Source organism: Conger conger, chromosome 3 (genome assembly GCF_963514075.1).
Source record: "Conger conger chromosome 3, fConCon1.1, whole genome shotgun sequence".
Taxonomy (NCBI): domain Eukaryota; kingdom Metazoa; phylum Chordata; class Actinopteri; order Anguilliformes; family Congridae; genus Conger; species Conger conger.
This window is the reverse complement of record NC_083762.1, coordinates 5,803,209-5,824,194: the sequence shown is the minus strand read 5'-3', so window position 1 is coordinate 5,824,194 and position 20,986 is coordinate 5,803,209. Positions and strand designations below refer to the sequence as shown.

The window sequence follows — 20,986 nt, the reverse complement described above, 5'->3', positions numbered from 1 at the left end:
ACACTGTCATGTTCCTTTGGCTAATACACACCACACTCAGACAGAGTCTGTCCTGGACTGGGTTCTTGTGAAGAGGCGGTGTGTGTAACTCTGGTGTGTGTATCTCCTGGACTGGGTTCTTGTTTCGGTGACTCCTGTCCTGTGGGATGAAGAGGATGCTGGGTCCCCTTCTCAAACTCCTGCTGCTTTTGACCACGGTGTCACACGGTAAGCTTCACTGTCTCAGTACGCATATTTCAGCCTGTTTTACACACGGTAAGGTTCACTGTCTCAGTACGCATGTTTCAGCCTGTTTTACACACGGTAAGCTTCACTGTCTCAGTACGCACGTTTCAGCCTGTTTTACACACGGTAAGCTTCACTGTCTCAGTACGCATGTTTCAGCCTGTTTTACACACGGTAAGCTTCACTGTCTCAGTACGCATGTTTCAGCCTGTTTTACACACGGCAAGCTTCACTGTCTCAGTACGCATGTTTCAGCCTGTTTTACACACGGTTGCGTTGCGTCTGTATCTAAATTGTTGGATACTGGACCAGCCTTTCTTTTGCTGTACAGAATGTGTGAACGTACCCTATCACAGAAGGAATCTGTACATTTTAGCTTGAAGGCTCATGGTGAACATGTGGTCATGATAAAGGCATCTACTGTATGTCTGAAGAATATAAGATGTGTTGAGAAAGAATTCACATCCATTTATTAACAAAACTTGAAAAATAATGGAATCAAAAAATTTTTATTTAATGTTGAAAATACTTGGTACGTTCAGACTAATTGATTTAGGTTCAAAAACTACTCCAAGCTGCGACACATTATTTTTTGCATTTTAGCATTTTATCCATTTCTAAACATTTGATATCATGATTAAAATATATATTTCTCATCAGTCTTCTGTATTTACTCCTCTGTCATGGCCGTACATTTTATTCCTCTTTTAGGCACCGTGACATATTGATTTGATTTAGATTGTTCTTCTGTTCACTCACGTTGCATTTTGTTAATTGATAAAAATAAACTATTAACATTTCTGTTTTTGAAAGCATTCTTAATTTACTGCATTTTTTCACACCTGTCTAAAACTTTTGCACAGTAATGTACATTCTCTTGAACGATTGGTCTGAGCTGTGCTTTGTGAATATCACCATGCGTTTGACATTACCATTAACCATTACGCTACAGGCCGCCCCATTTCTAATCAGTCTACTGTATTTACTTCACTGTCATGACTGTGAACGTACATTTATTTCCTCTTTTAGGCAACGCGACCTCCTGCAGGAGCCCAGAGGGTGAAATATCAGCCCAATATTACGGAGCTCTGGGACAATCAGCTTATGTACACCTGACAAACACCAGTGTTGATCATTCGGGTTTTGAGTTGCAAGTCATTTTCAAGTGTGAAAACATTTTCACCTACAGAAATAAAACAACTCGTTTTCTTTTGGGTAGAAATGGTCTGTTGCTGAAGAATGGAACCTTAATGCTGGATAATTTAACAAAAAATAATTCTGGGGTATATTTAATTGAAGAGTTTTTAGATGGTAGAGGCAAGGGAAAAAGACACATAACTCTGACCATTCAAGGTAAATCATGATTTTGTCGATTAAAATAGTAATATTGCAGATAAATTAGTCTTTAAAACAAATATTAAAAAATGGGACCCTGCAACCACAAGGTACCCAAGGCTGTTCTCTTGTCCAAAATGAACTGCTGGCACCTATTATTAAACATGCAAGTACCTGAAACTAATGCACTTATCTGCTGTCTCAGTAACACTGTAGACACTGATTCTCTGGGAAATCCATTTGCAATACTGTTCAGCCTCAGGCCGAATCTGTTGGATGCAGGCACAATTCTATGGCCCTAATGTTCAAATGACATTCATGTCAGTTTATTTTCTTTGCGCACTTCATTAGCGCATTTCTAATTTGGGCTGTTTTCCATCCCTTGTAGCCCCAGTGTCTCCCCCTAAACTGTCCCAGCTCTGTCAGCCCCATGGAGAGATTCGGGCCTGGTGCTCCAGCACAGGGGAGCCCCCCCAGTACAGCTGGACTCTGAATGACCAACCCCTGGATGGGGGGGTGGCCTTCCTCAGCAATGAGACCCAAACTGTCATGCTGAACAGGACCATAACTGGATCTATCACCTGTACAGTCAGTAACCACGTCAGCAAGGAAAGCACCACCCAGAAACTCCTCACCTGTCCAGGTAGGATGTACACATATTATGGAGAAGCCTCATATTGGAGGTTAATATGCCATTTAACCCTGAGAGAATTCAATCAAAACAGAAACTCCTTATATGCATTTCCGCCCTGTCTTGTCCCAGCTGTTTCTCCTTATCTCATTATCTCTTCTATCTTAGTATATTTAAGCCTGTTGTTTGTTTTTTTTACATGACATTACATTATTGGCATTTGGCAGACGATCTTATCCAGAGCGACGTACAGTTGATTAGACTAAGCAGGAGACAATACTCCCCTGGAGCAATGCAGGGTTAAGGGCCTTGCTCAAAGGCCCAACGGCTGTGCGGATCTTATTGCGGCTACTACCGACCTTGCGTGTCCCAGTCATTTACCTTAACCACTACGCTACAAGCTGTTTTTTGAAAGTGCATGTATGTATTCTTACAGTAAGTGTGTTGATACCTTGTGTATGCATATTTTGTGCTTATTGAATTTGCCGTTTAAGGAGGCGTTCATCTTCCACTTCTGGTAAGGGACTTTCCTAAGATGTTAATGTTCTAAGTTGATAATGTACGTGTCGCCAATGGTACAGGGTGGGGAAAGGGTATGAAGGGGGGGACTGAGTTTGAGAACCCCTAATGAAGGCCATTCACTTCAATTATTCCACTATTGAAAAACACAAACAAATTCAGTACTGTGCAAAAAGTTTAGGCAGGTGTGAAAAAATTCTGTAAAAAAAGAATGCTTTCAAAAATAGAAATATTAATAGTTTATTTTTTATCAATTAACAAAATGCATGAACAGAAGAAGTGAATGAACAGAAGAAAAATCCAAATCTAATCAATATTTGGCGTGACCACCCTTTGCCTTCAAAACAGCATCAATATTTCTAGGTATACTTGCACACAGTTTTTGAGGGAACTCGGCAGGTAGGTTGTTCCAAACATCTTGGAGAACTAGCCACAGTTCTTCTGTGGATATAGGCAGCTTCAAATGCTTCTGTCTCTTCATGTAATCCCAGACAGACTCGATGATATTGAGATCAGGGCTCTGTGGGGGCCATACAATCACTTCCAGGACTCCTTGTTCTTCTTCATGCTGAATAGTTCTTAATGACATTGGCTGTATGTTTGGGGTCATTGTCCTGCTGCAGAATACATTTGGGGCCAATCATATGCCTCCCTGATGGTACTGCATGATGGATAAATATCTGCCTGTACTCAGCATTGAGGAGACCATTAATTCTGACCAATTCCCCAACTCCATTTGCAGAAATACAGCCCCAAATTTGCAAGGAACCTCCACCATGCTTCACTGTTGCCTGCAGACACTCATTCTTGTTCCGCTCTCCAGCCCTTCGGAGAACAAACTGCTTTCTGCTTCAGCCAAATATTTAAAATGTTGACTCATCAGTCCAGAGAACCTACTGCCATTTTTCTGCACCCAAGTTCCTGTGTTTTTGAGCATGGTTGAGTCGCTTGGCCTTGTTTCGACGTCAGAGGTATGGCTTTTTGGCTACAATTCTTCCATGAAGACCACTTCTGACCAGACTTCTCCGCACAGTAGATGGGTGTACCTGGGTCCCACTGGATTCTGCCAATTCTGAGCTGATGGCACTGCTGGACATCTTCCGATTGGGAAGTAAGCATGATGTGTCTTTCATCTGCTGCACTTAGTTTCCACTGCGTCTACGTTCCTCAACGTTGCCCGTTTCTTTGTGCTTCTCCAACAGAGTTTGGACAGCAAATCTGGAAACCCGTGTCTGCCTTGAAATTTCTGCCAGGGAGAGATCTTGCTGATGCAGAATAACTACCTTGTGTCTTGTTGCTGTGCTCAGTCTTGCCATGGTGTATGACTTCTGACAGTAAACTGTCACCAACCTCACCTTGGAAGCAGAGTTTGGCTGTTCCTCACCCAGTTTTAACCCTCCTACACAACTGTTTCTGTTTCAGTTAATGATTGTGTTTCCACCTACGTATTAAATTGATGATCCTGAGCTCCTGTTTGGTATAATTGGTTAATCACACACCTGACTATATGCCTACAAAATCCCTGACTTTGTGCAAATGTACTTAGAAGAGTTGATGCTGTTTTGAAGGCAAAGGGTGGTCACACCAAATATTGATTTGATTTATATTTTTATTCTGTTCACTCACTTTGCATTTTGTTAATTGATATAAATAAACTATAAACATTTCTATTTTTGAAAGCATTCTTACTTAACTGCATTTTTTCACACCTGCCTAAAACTTTTGCACAGTAATGTACATTCTCTTGAACCATTGGTCTGAGCTGTGCTTTGTGAATATCACCATGCGTTGGACATTACCATTAACCATTACGCTACAGGCCGCCCCATTTCTAATCAGTCTACTGTATTTACTTCACTGTCATGACTATGAACATACATTTATTTCCTCTTTTAGGCACCGCAACCTCCTGCAGAAGCCCAGAGGGTGAAATATCAGCCCAATATTACGGAGCTCTGGGACAATCAGCTTATGTACACCTGACAAACACCAGTGTTGATAATTCGGGTTTTGAGTTGCAAGTCTTTTTCAAGTGTGAAAACATTTTCACCTACAAGCAGAACAATAAAACAACTCGTTTTCGTTCCGGTAGAAATGGTCAGTTCCTGAAGAATGAAAACTTAAGGCTGGATAATTTAACAAAAGATCACTCTGGGGTATATTCAATTGAAGAGTTTTTAGAAGGGACAAGCATTGGAAAAAGACACATAACTCTGACCATTCAAGGTAAATCATTATTTTGTCGATCAAAATTGTAATATTGGAGATTAATTTATCTTTAAAACTAATATAAAAAAACGGCAAAACCTGCAACCCCATGGGACCCAAGGCTTTTCTCTTGTCCAAAATGAACTGCTGGCTAACACGGCACTATTAAACGTGCAAGTACCTGAAACGAATGCACTTATCTACTGTCTCAGTAACACTGTAGACACTGATTCTCTGGGAAATCCATTTGCAATACTGTTCAGCCTCAGGCCGAATCTGTTGGATGCAGGCACAATTCTAATGCTCTAATGTTCAAATGACTTTAATGTCAGTTTATTTTCTTTGACCACTGCATTAGCGCATTTCTACTTTGGGCTGTTTTCCATCCCCTTGTAGCCCCAGTGTCTCCCCCTGAACTGTCCCAGCTCTGTCAGCCCCATGGAGAGATTTGGGCCTGGTGCTCCAGCACAGGGGAGGCCCCCCAGTACAGCTGGACTGTGAATGACCGACCCCTGGATGGGGATGTGGCCTTCCTCAGCAATGAGACCCAAACTGTCATACTGAAGAGGGACATACCTGGATCTATCACCTGTACAGTCAGTAACCACGTCAGCAAGGAAAGCACCACCCAGAAACTCCTCACCTGTCCAGGTAGGATGCACAAAATCTTCACAAATTATGGAGAAGCCGTATATTGGAGGTTAATATGCCATTTAACTCTGAGAGAATTCAATCAAAACAGATAATGAAAACAAAAACAATAGTAATAACTCCTTATATGCATTTCCGCCCTGTCTTGTCCCAGCTGTTTCTCCTTATCTCATTATCTCTTCTTTCTTAATATATTTAAGCCTGTTGTTTTCAGTTCAGTGTTGCTAGTTTGTCAGTTCAGTTTTCCCCTGTGTTAGGTTCTTCTCTGTTCTAGCCTCTGTTTGATGTCCTTTTATACTCTGTTCTGTCTGTTTTGATTTCTGGATTTCTGTTTTGACCCCTATCTGGCTCTTTGGAGTCTGTCTTTGGATTGCTTTCTTTCTACCTCTGCCCTGTTTGGACTGACCACCTAATCGTTTAACTTTGCGTGTCTGGATTACGCTCTGTCTGCCCCTTATCCACCTGTTACATTAAACCTGCTATTTTCTGGTTATCCATGAGACTGCGCATGGTTCCTCTGGCGCAAATCCTGACATAGCATTGATATGGCTAATGAACCCAAATGTTTGGCGCTATATGAAAGTGCAATGTGGTAGCTCTGACTCTGTCATGCGTTCTTGTTCAATTTAAGGATGATTACAAACATTCTATACTATCTACCCTATGCATATATCATTGTGTGTGTGTGCATGTGTATGTGTTTGCGTGCATGTATGTATTCATACAGTAAGTGTGTTGATACCTTGTGTATGCATATTTTGTGCTTATTGAATTTGCCGTTTAAGGAGGCGTTCATCTTCCACTTCTGGTAAGGGACTTTCCTAAGATGTTAATGTTGTAAGTTGATAATGTACGTGTCGCCAATGGTACAGGGTGGGGAAAGGGTATGAAGGGGGGGACTGAGTTTGAGAACCCCTAATGAAGGCCATTCACTTCAAATATTCCACTATTGAAAAACACAAACAAATTCAGTACTGTGCAAAAAGTTTAGGCAGGTGTGAAAAAATTCTGTAAAAAAAGAATGCTTTCAAAAATAGAAATATTAATAGTTTATTTTTTATCAATTAACAAAATGCATGAACAGAAGAAGTGAATGAACAGAAGAAAAATCCAAATCTAATCAATATTTGGTGTGACCACCCTTTGCCTTCAAAACAGCATCAATATTTCTAGGTATACTTGCACACAGTTTTTGAGGGAACTCGGCAGGTAGGTTGTTCCAAACATCTTGGAGAACTAGCCACAGTTCTTCTGTGGATGTAGGCAGCCTCAAATGCTTCTGTCTCTTCATGTAATCCCAGACAGACTCGATGATATTGAGATCAGGGCTCTGTGGGGGCCATACAATCACTTCCAGGACTCCTTGTTCTTCTTCATGCTGAAGATAGTTCTTAATGACATTGGCTGTATGTTTGGGGTCATTGTCCTGCTGCAGAATACATTTGGGGCCAATCATATGCCTCCCTGATGGTACTGCATGATGGATAAATATCTGCCTGTACTCAGCATTGAGGAGACCATTAATTCTGACCAATTCCCCTACTCCATTTGCAGAAATACAGCCCCAAATTTGCAAGGAACCTCCACCATGCTTCACTGTTTCCTGCAGACACTCATTCTTGTTCCGCTCTCCAGCCCTTCGGAGAACAAACTGCTTTCTGCTTCAGCCAAATATTTAAAATGTTGACTCATCAGTCCAGAGAACCTACTGCCATTTTTCTGCACCCCAGTTCCTGTGTTTTTGAGCATGGTTGAGTCGCTTGGCCTTGTTTCGACGTCAGAGGTATGGCTTTTTGGCCACAATTCTTCCATGAAGACCACTTCTGACCAGACTTCTCCGCACAGTAGATGGGTATACCTGGGTCCCACTGGATTCTGCCAATTCTGAGCTGATGGAACTGCTGGACATCTTCCGATTGGGAAGTAAGCATGATGTGTCTTTCATCTGCTGCACTTAGTTTCCACTGCGTCTACGTTCCTCAACGTTGCCCGTTTCTTTGTGCTTCTCCAACAGAGTTTGGACAGCAAATCTGGAAACCCGTGTCTGCCTTGAAATTTCTGCGAGGGAGAGATCTTGCTGATGCAGAATAACTACCTTGTGTCTTGTTGCTGTGCTCAGTCTTGCCATGGTGTATGACTTCTGACAGTAAACTGTCAGCAACCTCACCTTGGAAGCAGAGTTTGGCTGTTCCTCACCCAGTTTTAACCCTCCTACACAACTCTTTCTGTTTCAGTTAATGATTGTGTTTCCACCTATATATTAAATTGATGATCCTGAGCTCCTGTTTGGTATAATTGGTTAATCACACACCTGACTATATGCCTACAAAATCCCTGACTTTGTGCAAATGTACTTAGAAGAGTTGATGCTGTTTTGAAGGCAAAGGGTGGTCACACCAAATATTGATTTGATTTATATTTTTATTCTGTTCACTCACTTTGCATTTTGTTAATTGAAAAAAATAAAATAAACAATTAACATTTCTATTTTTGAAAGCATTCATACTTTACTGCATTTTTTCACACCTGCCTAAAACTTTTGCACAGTAATGTACATTCTCTTGAACCATTGGTCTGAGCTGTGCTTTGTGAATATCACCATGCGTTTGACATTACCATTAACCATTACGCTACGGGCCGCCCCATTTCTAATCAGTCTACTGTATTTACTTCACTGTCATGACTGTGAACATACATTTATTTCCTCTTTTAGGCACTGCGACCTCCTGCAGAAGCCCAGAGGGTGAAATATCAGCCCAATATTACGGAGCTCTGGGACAATCAGCTTATGTAAACCTGACAAACACCAGTGTTGATCATTCGGGTTTTGAGTTGCAAGTCTTTTTCAAGTGTGAAAACATTTTCACCTACAAGCAGAGAAATAAATTAACTAGTTTTCGTTCCGGTAGAAATGGTCAGTTCCTGAAGAATGGAATCTTAAGGCTGGATAATTTAACAAAATATCACTCTGGGGTATATTCAATTGAAGAGTTTTTAGAAGGGACAAGCATTGGAAAAAGACACATAACTCTGACCATTCAAGGTAAATCATTATTTTGTCTATCAAAATTGTAATATTGCAGATTAATTTATCTTTAAAACTAATGTAAAAAAACGGCAAAACCTGCAACCCCATGGGACCCAAGGCTTTTCTCTTGTCCAAAATGAACTGCTGGCTAACACGGCACCTTAAATAAACATGCAAGTACCTGAAACTAATGTACTTATCTGCTGTCTCAGTAACACTGTAGACACTGATTCTCTGGGAAATCCATTTGCAATACAGTTCAGCCTCAGGCCGAATCCCAAGTTGGATGCAGGCACAATTCTACCGCTCTAATGTTCAAATGACTTTAATGTCAGTTTATTTTCTTTGCGGACTGCATTAGCGCATTTCTAATTTGGGCTGTTTTCCATCCCCTTGTAGCCCCAGTGTCTCCCCCTGAACTGTTCCAGCTCTGTCAGCCCCATGGAGAGATTCGGGCCTGGTGCTCCAGCACAGGGGAGGCCCCCCAGTACAGCTGGACTGTGAATGACCGACCCCTGGATGGGGATGTGGCCTTCCTCAGCAATGAGGCCCAAACTGTCATACTGAAGAGGGACATACCTGGATCTATCACCTGTACAGTCAGTAACCACGTCAGCAAGGAAAGCACCACCCAGAAACTCCTCACCTGTCCAGGTAGGATGCACAAAATCTTCACAAATTATGGACAAGCCGTATATTGGAGGTTAATATGCCATTTAACTCTGAGAGAATTCAATCAAAACAGATAATGAAAACAAAAACAATAGTAATAACTCCTTATATGCATTTCCGCCCTGTCTTGTCCCAGCTGTTTCTCCTTATCTCATTATCTCTTCTTTCTTAATATATTTAAGCCTGTTGTTTTCAGTTCAGTGTTGCTAGTTTGTCAGTTCAGTTTTCCCCTGTGTTAGGTTCTTCTCTGTTCTAGCCTCTGTTTGATGTCCTTTTATACTCTGTTCTGTCTGTTTTGATTTCTGGATTTCTGGATTTCTGTTTTGACCCCTATCTGGCTCTTTGGAGTCTGTCTTTGGATCGCTATCTTTGTACCTCTGCCCTGTTTGGACTGACCACCTAATCGTTTAACTTTGCGTGTCTGGATTACGCTCTGTCTGCCCCTTATCGACCTGCTACATTACACCTGCTATTTTCTGGTTATCCATGAGACTGCGCATGGTTCCTCTGGCCCAAATCCTGACGTAGCATTGATATGGCTAATGAACCCCCAAATGTTCAGCGCTATATGAAAGAGCAATGTGGTAGCTCTGTCTCTGTCATGCGTTCTTGCTCAATTTAAGGATAATTACAAAAATTCTTTACTATCTACCCTATGCATATATCGTTGTGTGTGTGTGTGTGTGTGTGTGTGTGAATATGAGTTTGCGTGCATGTATGTATTCATACAGTAAGTGTGTTGATACCTTGTGTATGCATATTTTGTGCTTATTGAATTTGACTCCTGCTTACTTAAACACTAAAACATGAAATATTGGTTCTTCTATATGTAGGCTATTTAGGCAATATAATCCATGAAAATAAGTTCATACAATTCAACACAGACTCCTTAGACAAGGTTCCTTAGACCAGAGTTCTTGGCCATTAGAACGCAATAAAAAAATAAAAAATGTCATAAAGAATGTGTACGACTATCAGAAAGATGTTTATATGCTGTAAGTCTATCAGAGACTATTTTTCTTTCACACGCATATTTTGCTCTAGCATACTCACTCTTTTTGCTCTGTGGTGATAGAGAAGGTTTGTGCAGTTGTTAGGTGATTTTGAATTTGCATAAATACATTTAACTTAGGAATTGTCCATTGACAAATTTTGTATGATATACCACCTGAACTTTAGGTGCATGAACATAAACGGAAAAATGAATGTGCATATTAACTTTTGGCATTTGTAATATTGAAATGCAACTATATTTTATGAATTACTTGATGTATAAATATTCATCAAGTAATCTTTAGGCAATAAGGATTTTTAACAGAGCCCTAATTGTGCAGTAAGGACCTGCTTTAATTATCAAGTTTTACGTTCTCTGTGGGAACTTGTAGACGTAATGCTTGTGATCGATGAGGGCCCAAAAGTTTACAATATGAAAGAGGAAATATCATTTTGTGGACCTCACCCCATTGTATTTGCTGGGAGTGAGTGAGTGCTAGTCACAGAAGCTAACCAAACTTACTGGGGATGACTGGCTTTTCCCATTTGACTGGCTCCAATTCACTCCCATTCATTTTTCAGACCACACCGAAATGAATAGTTTCAGTACAAACTTACGAAAGAGGATAATAGAGCTATAAAAAGAGTAGTAATGTAAAATGGTCAGATTCGCTGTTTTAGCTATAAGTAGAATAACTATTTTCAGATTTTGGCAAAGAAATACAGCAAGTCGTAATTTCATTGTTTTATGAACATGCCCATGCTAATATGCAGGAATACATCACTCAGTTAAGATAACAAAACCTTTTCTGGATTCTTTAATAAAAAGGCAAAAATACAAAAACAAAAAACGCAGATGCCTCTTTTATCAATCTGCTATCATACGTAGCTAGTGTATGCTTTACGACTATTAATTTGGGTGAGGTCGCGTAAATGAATGGAAGTGTATTGAGAACCGGACAAAAGGGAAACACAGTGGTGCAGGGAAAGCTGATGTTCCTGGTATTCACTCCACGCAAATACAATGAGGTTAGCTCCATAAAACTCAAGTGAAATGTCCCTTTAATGGTGGTTCCACAGATACTCCTGTATTCTAAGTCTTTGTATGTTGCACTGTACCCCACAGGACTTGTGAAGTGCACCATGGCTCATGGGACTGAGATCGATGTGAGGATGAATGCCTCCTTAAACGCTGCATCTCTGCTGTACAATACAGAAATATTATTTATGGATCGAGGGGGAGAATACGTGTCTGCCATTTGTAAGACTTATCCCTACACTCCAGATAAGACTTCCGAGAATTCACAAATAACAACATCTTTCACTTCTGGTAAGGGACTTTCCTAAGATGTTAATGTTATAAGTTGATAATATAATTGTCGCCAAAGGTACAGGGTGGGGAAAGGGTTTGAAGGGGGGGGGGGGGGGGGGGTGGGGACTGAGTTTAAAACCCCTAATGAAGGCCATTCACTTCAACACAACACCCAGTTCCTGTGTTTTTGAGCATGGTTGAGTCACTTGGCCTTGTTTCGACGTCAGAGGTATGGCTTTTTGGCCACAATTCTTCCATGAAGACCACTTCTGACCTATATGCCTACAAAAATCCCTGATTTGATTTATATTTTTATTCTGTTCACTCACTTTGCATTTTGTTAATTGATATAAATAAACTATAAACATTTCTATTTTTGAAAGCATTCTTACTTAACTGCATTTTTTCACACCTGCCTAAAACTTTTGCACAGTAATGTACATTCTCTTGAACCATTGGTCTGAGCTGTGCTTTGTGAATATCACCATGCATTTGACATTACCATTAACCATTACGCTACAGGCCGCCCCATTTCTAATCAGTCTACTGTATTTACTTCACTGTCATGACTGTGAACATACATTTATTTCCTCTTTTAGGCACCGCAACCTCCTGCAAAAGCCCAGAGGGTGAAATATCAGCCCAATATTACGGAGCTCTGGGACAATCAGCTTATGTACACCTGACAAACACCAGTGTTGATCATTCGGGTTTTGAGTTGCAAGTCTTTTTCAAGTGTGAAAACATTTTCACCTACAAGCAGAGAAATAAAATAACTCGTTTTCGTTCCGGTAGAAATGGTCAGTTCCTGAAGAATGGAACCTTAAGGCTGGATAATTTAACAAAAAATCACTCTGGGGTATATTCAATTGAAGAGTTTTTAGAAGGGACAAGCATTGAAAAAAGACACATAACTCTGACCATTCAAGGTAAATAATTATTTTGTCTATCAAAATTGTAATATTGCAGATTAATTTATCTTTAAAACTAATATAAAAAAATAGGAAAACCTGCAACCACAAGGGACCCAAAACTGTTCTCTTGGCCAAAATGAACTGCTGGCTAACACGGCACCTATTATTAAACATGCAAGTACCTGAAACTAATGTACTTATCTACTGTCTCAGTAACACTCTAGACGCAGATTCTCTGGGAAATCCATTTGCAATACAGTTCAGCCTCAGGCCGAATCTGCAGTTGGATGCAGGCACAATTCTTCCGCTCTAATGTTCAAGTTACTTTAACCCTTGTGTAGTCTTCATTCTGTATACTCCTCTTGTCCAAAGGGTGAAAAATGACCTTCACTAAACCCCTGAAATAAAGCAGCTTAATTGAATTTTAAACCCCAAATCTATTTTGCATGAAGAAACAACATGTCACTTATTACAAACTTTGTCATAAAATTTTAAGTTGACAAAATATAATTTTGGGGGTTTTCTCTGCTGTTAAACATGGAGGCGGGACCCTTAAGACAACACAAGGGTTATTCATTCATTATCCTAACCCAATTATCCTGAACAGGGTTGCAGGGGGGCTGGAGCCTATCCCAGCATACGTTGGACGAAAGGCAGGAATACACCCTGGACAGGTCGTCAGTCCATCGCAGAGCACACACACCATTCACTCACACACTCATACCTATGGGCAATTTAGCCTCACCAATCAGTCTAACCTGCATGTCTTTGGACTGTGGGAGGAAACCGGAGTACCTGGAGGAAACCCACAAAACACGGGGAGAGCATGCAAACTCCACACAGAGAGGCCCCGGCCGACCGGGATTTAAAACCCAGGACCTCCTTGCTGTGAGGCGGCAGTGCTACCCACTGCGCCATCTGTGCCGCCACACGAGGGTTAATGTCGCTTTATTTTCTTTGCGGACTGCATTAGCGCATTTCTAATTTGGGCTGTTTTCCATCCCCTTGTAGTCCCAGTGTCTCCCCCTGAACCGCCCCACCTCTGTCAGCTCTGTTAAGAAGCAATAAGGCTTTTTAACAGAGCCCTAATATTGCAGTAAGGACCTGCTTTAATTTGCAAGCTTTAAGTTCTCAGTGGAAACTTTCACATTGTAGATGTAATGCTTGTGACCTACAAGGGCCCAAAATTTTACCATATGAAAAAGGAAATAGAATTTTTTGGACCTCACCCCATTGTATTTGCTGGGAGTGAGTAAGTTCTAGTGACAGAAGCTAACCCAACTTACTGGGGATGACTGGCTTTTCCCATTTGACTGGCTCCAATTCACTCCCGTTCATTTTTGAGACCTCACCAAAATTAGTACAAAATAACGAAAGAGAATAATAGAGTGATAAAAAAGACTTTGGCGAAAAAATACAGCAATATCATTGTTTTAATGAACGTGCCCATGTTAATATGCAGGAATACATCACTTAGTTAAGATAACAAAACCTTTTCTGGATTCTTTAATAAAATGGCAAAAATACATCAGAAAAAAAGCAGATGCCTCTTTTATCAATCTGTTATCATACGTAGCTAGTTTGTGCTTTACGACTATTAATTTGGGTGAGGTCGCGTAAATTAATGGAAGTGTATTGAGATCCAGACAAAAGGGAAATATGGCGATGCAGCTAACGGGCAGCAGGGAAAGCTGATGTTCCTGGTATTCACTCCACGCAAACACAATGAGGTTAGCTCCATAAAAGTCAAGTGAAATGTCCCTTTAATGGTGGTTCCACAGAGACTCCTGTATTCTCAGCCTTTGTATGTTGCACTGTACCCCACAGGACTTGGAGCCCCTGTGAAGTGCACCATGGGTCATGGGACTGATGAGATCGATGTGAGGATGAACGCCGCATCTCTGCAGTACAATACAAAAATATTCTTTAGGGATCAATGGGGAGAATTTGTGTCTACCATTTGTAAGATTAAGCCCTACACTCCAAATAAGACAACTTCCACTTGTGGTAAGGGAATTTCCAAGATGTTAATGTTCCAAGTTGATAATGTACTTGTCGCCAATGGTACAGTGAGTTTGAGAACCCCTAATGTAGGCCATTCACTTCAAATATTCCACTATTGAAAAACACAAACAAACACATTCTCTTGAACCACTAGTCTGAGCTGTGCTTTGTGAATATTGTGGTGCCTGGGGGTAAATCCTGAGGCCGTGGGTGGGCCCAGCTGAAATCCAAGACACAGGAGTCAGTAATCCAGAAAAAATTAGTCTTTTTATTTTTTCTGTTTTCTTTTTTTTTCGTTGGGGTATTGCTGATAGCGCCCCCCCTCAGGGCAAGGGTAGTAAAACGGGAGAAAATAAAAGGGCCGTTGAGGCAAAACTAAATTAGGTTCTTCCCAGACCGGGGTATTCTTCAGGGCCTCCTTCCTTCTTCCCTCCGGGGCCGCGTCAGGGCTGGGGGAAGCACACAGAGATAGGGTTAGGTAAGGGGGCTCAATTATCCTCACGTGTCCGTTGGTAATGGTGGGGCCTCCTTTTAGGTTTAATCCTCCAGGTCAGTACGGTAGAGGATCTTTCCTCTGCTCTTCCTTCCTCAGCATAGGCGCCGACCGACTCCGTTTGCAGCCTCGACCGCGCCTTAAATATCTTCCCCTGCTCATTAGGGAAAAGAGCTGCAGCTGAGTCAGTAGTTTTCCACCGTGTTCACTTACGTGCGCTGTCCGGGGTCCTGGACCTGCAGGTAGAGGGTTCTCTCTCCATGGTGCTGATCTCCCCATCACTTCCCTAGGGAAATAGACCCCTTCGCATACCTCTCCCAATGCAGAACGGTTGCAGGGTTGCGTTGTGCGGGCCCTTCTGGGGTTCTCTACCCACGTGGCGCAACATGCAGGAGCAGGGGCGCCACAATATCATTGCATTTGACATTACCAGAAAGAATAAAGGCTCCGCACACCAAAACATGCCTGAAATATACATAAATCTTTAACTTCTAACTGAAGACAACTGGACCAGCAATTTCAGCCTTCTATACTTTACCTGATTTGCAAATGAAAAGCTCCTTGATGAAATGCCTCAACCTAAATGGCCACATCTACAGACAATTCTGTAAAATTGATCCTGTTCCAAAGTAATTGGTGTCAATTAGTTGTCAATGTATCCTAAAACATTTATGATCTAAACATGGAATGATGTTACAAATAATCAGTTTCCATAAAACTATGCTTTAGGAGTAAAGCTGCAGAGCAATGGGACACATTGGTAGTTAGATTCACTGGAATTAAAGAAAACACTGTATATTCAAATGTAACGTGTGTATTTCATTTTGAAATGTTAATACTTTCAATGTTAAGTTGTGTCATTGTGAACAAGTGATTTGCTTCAGTGAACAAATGATTTTTGGTTTATGAATATTGAATTGTAGCAATTGAAAAAAGTGTTTCGAGTTTCGGAAAGTGTGCATTTTGATATTCCGTTTTGAGTTTCATGTCTATAGTTTTCAAAAATGACCTGCAGGTTCTGAAATTAGTGTCAAAGTGATTTTAAGAAACTGTAATATTTAAAAGACCAAAGATGCAATTATCTCCACATAGCCTAAATACTTATATTATAACGGGCCTCCTGGTTTTACTTTCTGATTGGCTATTTGCTCTTACTGTAAATCTTCCCTGGGTTTTCTGTCGATTTTTACATATGCTCGATCCCCTCAGTTGCTGACGATAGCTGTACTATTATTATTATTGCTGATGTGCTCTATATGTTTACCACTGCACTGCAATAGCAGAGACAGTTGCTGCTTCATTGACAACCCCAAGCCTCTGACAAGATACACTCAGTGAGCCATTTATTAGGTATTTATTAGAGCTAATTTTTAGACTTCAACTGTTGTAGCCTATCCACTTAGGGCTTGATGCGTTGTGTGTTCAGAGATGCTCTTCTGCATACCGCTGTTGTAATGTGTGGTTATTTGTGTTACTGTCACCTTCCTGTCAGCTTTGACCCGTCTGGCCATTCTCCTCTGACCTCGCTCATTAACAAGACATTTCTGCCCACAGAACTGCTGCTCACTGGATGTTTTGAGTTTTTTGCACCATTCTCTGCAAACGCTAGAGACTGTTGTGCGTGAAAACCCCCAGGAGATCAGCAGTTTCTGAGATACTCCAGCCACCCTCTCTGGCACCCACAATCATTAGATGGTCAAAGTCACATAGATCACATTTCTTTCTGTATTCTGATGGTCGATGTGAACTTTAACTGAAGCTCCTGGCCCGTATTTGCATGATTGTATGCACTGCACTGTTGCCACACAACTGGCCGATTAGACAATCAGATGAAGAAGTAGGTGTTCCTAATAAAGTGCTCAGTGAGTGCACAGCGAGAGTGTCATTGGCATTACTATGCGCCAGTCCATTGTGCTGCTGTGGTAAATATGTGATCTTGGTTCCCTTCAGAGTCCCTAGAGCAGATGGTTGTTCCTGTGGCACTGGGATCTTGCTCGGTTCTTCTCGCTATCCTGTTGGGGACCTGGTGCTGCCTCTACAAAAAGAAGCAAAAACAACCAAAGGGAAGCCAGAGAAGGACTGGTGCGAAAGGTGCTTTGCTACTCCTTGTCTCCCTAAAACTGTACAAATTTCATTTACCCCTTTGAATATCTCTTGAGGATCTTTGAATTTCTATCAGGCCTCTTTAACGCTTGTGTTGTCTTAAGGGTTAAAAAATGACCCGCCACTATGTTTAACATCATAGAAAATTTGAAAGATATAGATATTACATTACATTACATTACATTATTGGCATTTGGAAGACGCTCTTATCCAGAGCGATGTACAACAAAGTGCACACCCATAACAATTATTACTCTATTTGTTAATAGATATAGACAAATAGATTTGAAAGATAGAAATTCAATTAAGCTGCTTTATTTCAGGGGTTTAGTGAAGGTGGGTCATTTACTACCCTCTGGACAAGGGGAGTATACAGAATGTTATGACTACACAAGGGTTAATAGGACGTCTGTGCCTTGTTGGTGATATCACATTTTTGGATTCTTGACACAAGTGAAGATACTGTCCTGTAATGTTTGTGGGTCTGGATAAAAGCACCCAGTAAATGATTATAATGTAATGTACAGTGCAGTAATATCGAGTAATGCAATCTCACTCCCCAGGTGACACGTAGATCCAGCCAATCGCAGTGACCTTCCTCAAATTTAGGCCGAATACCCACTTGAAATTCAGGGGGATTTTGTCCACAGGAACTACAACATCGTGGGAAGGATATCTTTCTTTTTTTTTTTTTCTCACAATTTTTTGGTAATGTGAACTGTAATTTTCCTCCCTGTCACCTTTGTGGGATAGTTTTTGTGTTCTGCAATAGAGATATTGCAGAACACAAACAGATAATTATGTGACCAGCAGGGCTTGACATCAACACCTACCAGTGGCCAAATCCGGATAGAATTTGGCATTGGCGTGTAACTTGTTCACTCTTACTGGCCACTTTGGCAGGTGAGATTTCAGTAACATTTTCTGAATCTGAAATTAAGTCAATTGAATTACGTTTATGTTCCACCGCAGAGTTACATACTATCATGAGGTATGGACTTGAAAACAAATTCTGACAAAATATGTCTATTAGCTCATTTGCATACTTTACTCAAGATGGCGGAAGTGACAATTTTTTTGTTTTTGTTGCAGTCTATAACCTAGTAAGATATTGTTATAATTCTTTCAGATTCTAAATAAGACATGTTTGAAGATATTTTGCGCCAATTTGTATCACCAGTCCACAATAGCCATTTTTCTCGAAATTTCAGATTTTCCATGAAGATTTTTCATGAAAATTGTGAAATTTCAGGATCTAACAATGGACTTTGTGATGCTGTACCTGTCCCTAAAGCTTATAACAAGAAAATAATTTGTTCTCCTGGATATGAAGTAAAGGATTTCTAAGTTTCATGATGATAAGATGACTATGCACTGAGACAAATGTGGTAAATAATTATACTAATTCCATCATATACATGGTGTAATCACTCAAAAGGTGGCATTATCCTGAAAATTGAATCGTTGAGGGATGATTTGCAGCAGTAAACAGAAAAGGGTCATTGATTTTTTCAGTGGAACAGAACCTTAAGGCAATTTTCTGGTGATACTGCATGATACTACAACTCCCATGAGCACTAGGTGCCATCTCGCTCTAGCTTCTTCAGTGGGAGCAGGCGAACTCGGGTGAACACAGCGCTGCAACTTCAAAGTGTCTGTTTGTATCCATGGCACTGGACAGCGCAGATTCAGATCCTCTAGTTCCAATCTGAAAACATGGAAGTGACAACGATCGCAGCACCGAACACAGAAAAAGATAACGGTTCAGTAAATGAGCGTGAACTTCGACCACAGACAGTTCTGTGACTTTGAGAAATGCCCATGAATTCAAAGTTGCTTTAGCTTATTTTTAAAAGGCAAAGAAAATAAAAAAGGGAAAACAAAAAAAGAAAGAAAGTAGGCTTGTCACAGTGTCTGGTTTAAGCTGTGCATTCAGCAGTTATACTGCATAATGCCAATACTGATATTTTGTAATTGTAATTAAAAGTAGTCATTAAAAATAGTCAAAGTAAAAACAATCAAAAATGAAGAAAGAGTTCTGTTACTCCATAAAGCGTCTGTAGCGGCAGGATACAGATAAAAACATTGTGCATGTCACATCAACATTATGTAAAATTGTGGCTATGGGTGTGGCAGCCTGTCGAGAAGTGGCTAAGTTATGACTGGGTCCAGGATGGTTGACGGTTCAAGCCCTGGTGTAGCCACGATACGATCCGCACAGCGGTTGGGCCCTTGAGCAAGGTCCTTAACCCCGCATTGCTCCAAGGGGGATTTTCCCCTGCTTAGTCTAATCAACTGTAAGTCTCTTCAGCTAAATAACTGCAATGTAATGTGTGCACTTTGTTCTCTGCACTGACACATGGAGAATATTCATGGCAAAGGTATGCAATACAAGTGTTTTGTAATTGAAATGATTTTGAAGTGCATTTTTTATTTAATGTTCTCTTTAACGAGCTAACATGGTAGTTAAGAGTGGTGTATATCTTTTTTGGTTAGTGTAGGTGACTTAGCAATTACAATGATTTTTATATACCTATATGTCTATTTGCCTTCAGTACAATCTATTTTTGTCATGTGTATTTTTTCTTTAATGATGTATTTTATATTTCTTTTTAATATGAATGAAGAGTATAATGTCTCAACTCATGCATGTCTCTGCAACATTATTTGTGAATGTATATTTTAATAAAATGGGTTCCAACTGTTACGTGTGGACTATATAACCAGAAGCATGGTTTAATTGATCAAAACTAAAATAAATAATTATTATATATATATTCTAAAATATATAAATGTCCATTCTGACAACTTCAGATTCACTTGTGGTTTTGTAGGCAAAGGTGGGGTGGAGGGCAAGGGAAGATTCTTGGAATAAGTAACGTTCATAGAATGAAAGTTCCTATGTTTGGTATGGAGCAGAACTATAGATTAGCAGACAATTTGTCACTTGAAATGCGCAGAAACGTTGTTTCCGACCTCAGACAGGGATGGAGAGAATAGGGAAGTGGTTTTTAATAAAAAACAAACTTGGCTGATGAGGTGACACGAGGAGGCTGCGTTTAGTTTAGGGTGTCCGCAGGGTGACACAGGGGAACCGGCTGAGGTGTTGAAGTGAGTCAGGACCTCGGTTTAAACGTCTCGTCCGAAAGACGGCATCTCCTACAGCGCAGTGTTCCCACGTCCAGCAGCAACATGGCTTTCCCAGGAGGCCTCCCATCCAGTGTTTTGCTTTATCCTAAAGCATACTGGACGAGCACACATTGAGCCCCATCCTTCAACATTACACAAACAGGTTCCCAATCAGTGAAACATAATAATGTGAGGAATGTGTCTGTGTCTGTGTGTGTGTGTGTGTGTGTGGGTGTGTGTGTGTGGACATATACAGATATATAGACAGTGTCTATGTATAAAACTAAAAATTGTTCAAGTCTATCTGTCAACATTGTGTCTGTGCCACTTGCAGTTTGACACGAAAGGAAATATTTGACCTGTTTCATCACACCATTCTGTCGGTGGCTTATTCCAGGAAACCTATTGCAGAATTTTTCGATCCCCTCCCCTCTTGCTAATAGATTCTCTTTTAGACCGGTTAGTGACTATGAAGTCTTCATGGCACTCTCCCATCTGAATATTAAAAAGTCTAAGGGTGAGGATGACATAGCCCCATATCTTTTGCGTCTCAGTGCTCACCTGGTCGCCTCCCCGCTTGCTCACATTTTTAACCTAACTTTTATCTCCGGTGAAATCCCATCGGTCTGGAAGTCCGCACAGGTCGTGCCCCTGTTCAAAGGGGGTGACACCAGTGACCTAAACAATTATCGTCCCATCTCTAGACTGTGCTGCCTAGCTAAGGTTTTAGAAACCCTGGCATTTGAACAGCTGCGGGCTTTTTTAGACG

The 20,986-nt window shown here is 40.8% G+C and overlaps 1 long non-coding RNA gene across 3 annotated transcripts in view; it reads left to right on the top strand.

Annotated features, from left to right (window-relative positions):
* Positions 1–19,811, top strand: part of LOC133125310 (uncharacterized) — a 31,880-nt gene extending 12,069 nt beyond the window's left edge. The window contains exons 1-3 of one of the 3 annotated variants that reach the window (XR_009708407.1): positions 14,355–14,495; positions 16,936–17,076; positions 17,652–19,811. This is a non-coding gene — a long non-coding RNA (uncharacterized LOC133125310). Of the gene's footprint in view, positions 1–14,354; positions 14,496–16,935; positions 17,077–17,651 lie in introns of those variants that run through there. The other 2 variants (XR_009708409.1, XR_009708408.1) reach the window with 2 other exon arrangements.
* The last annotated feature ends 1,175 nt before the right edge of the window (positions 19,812–20,986 follow it).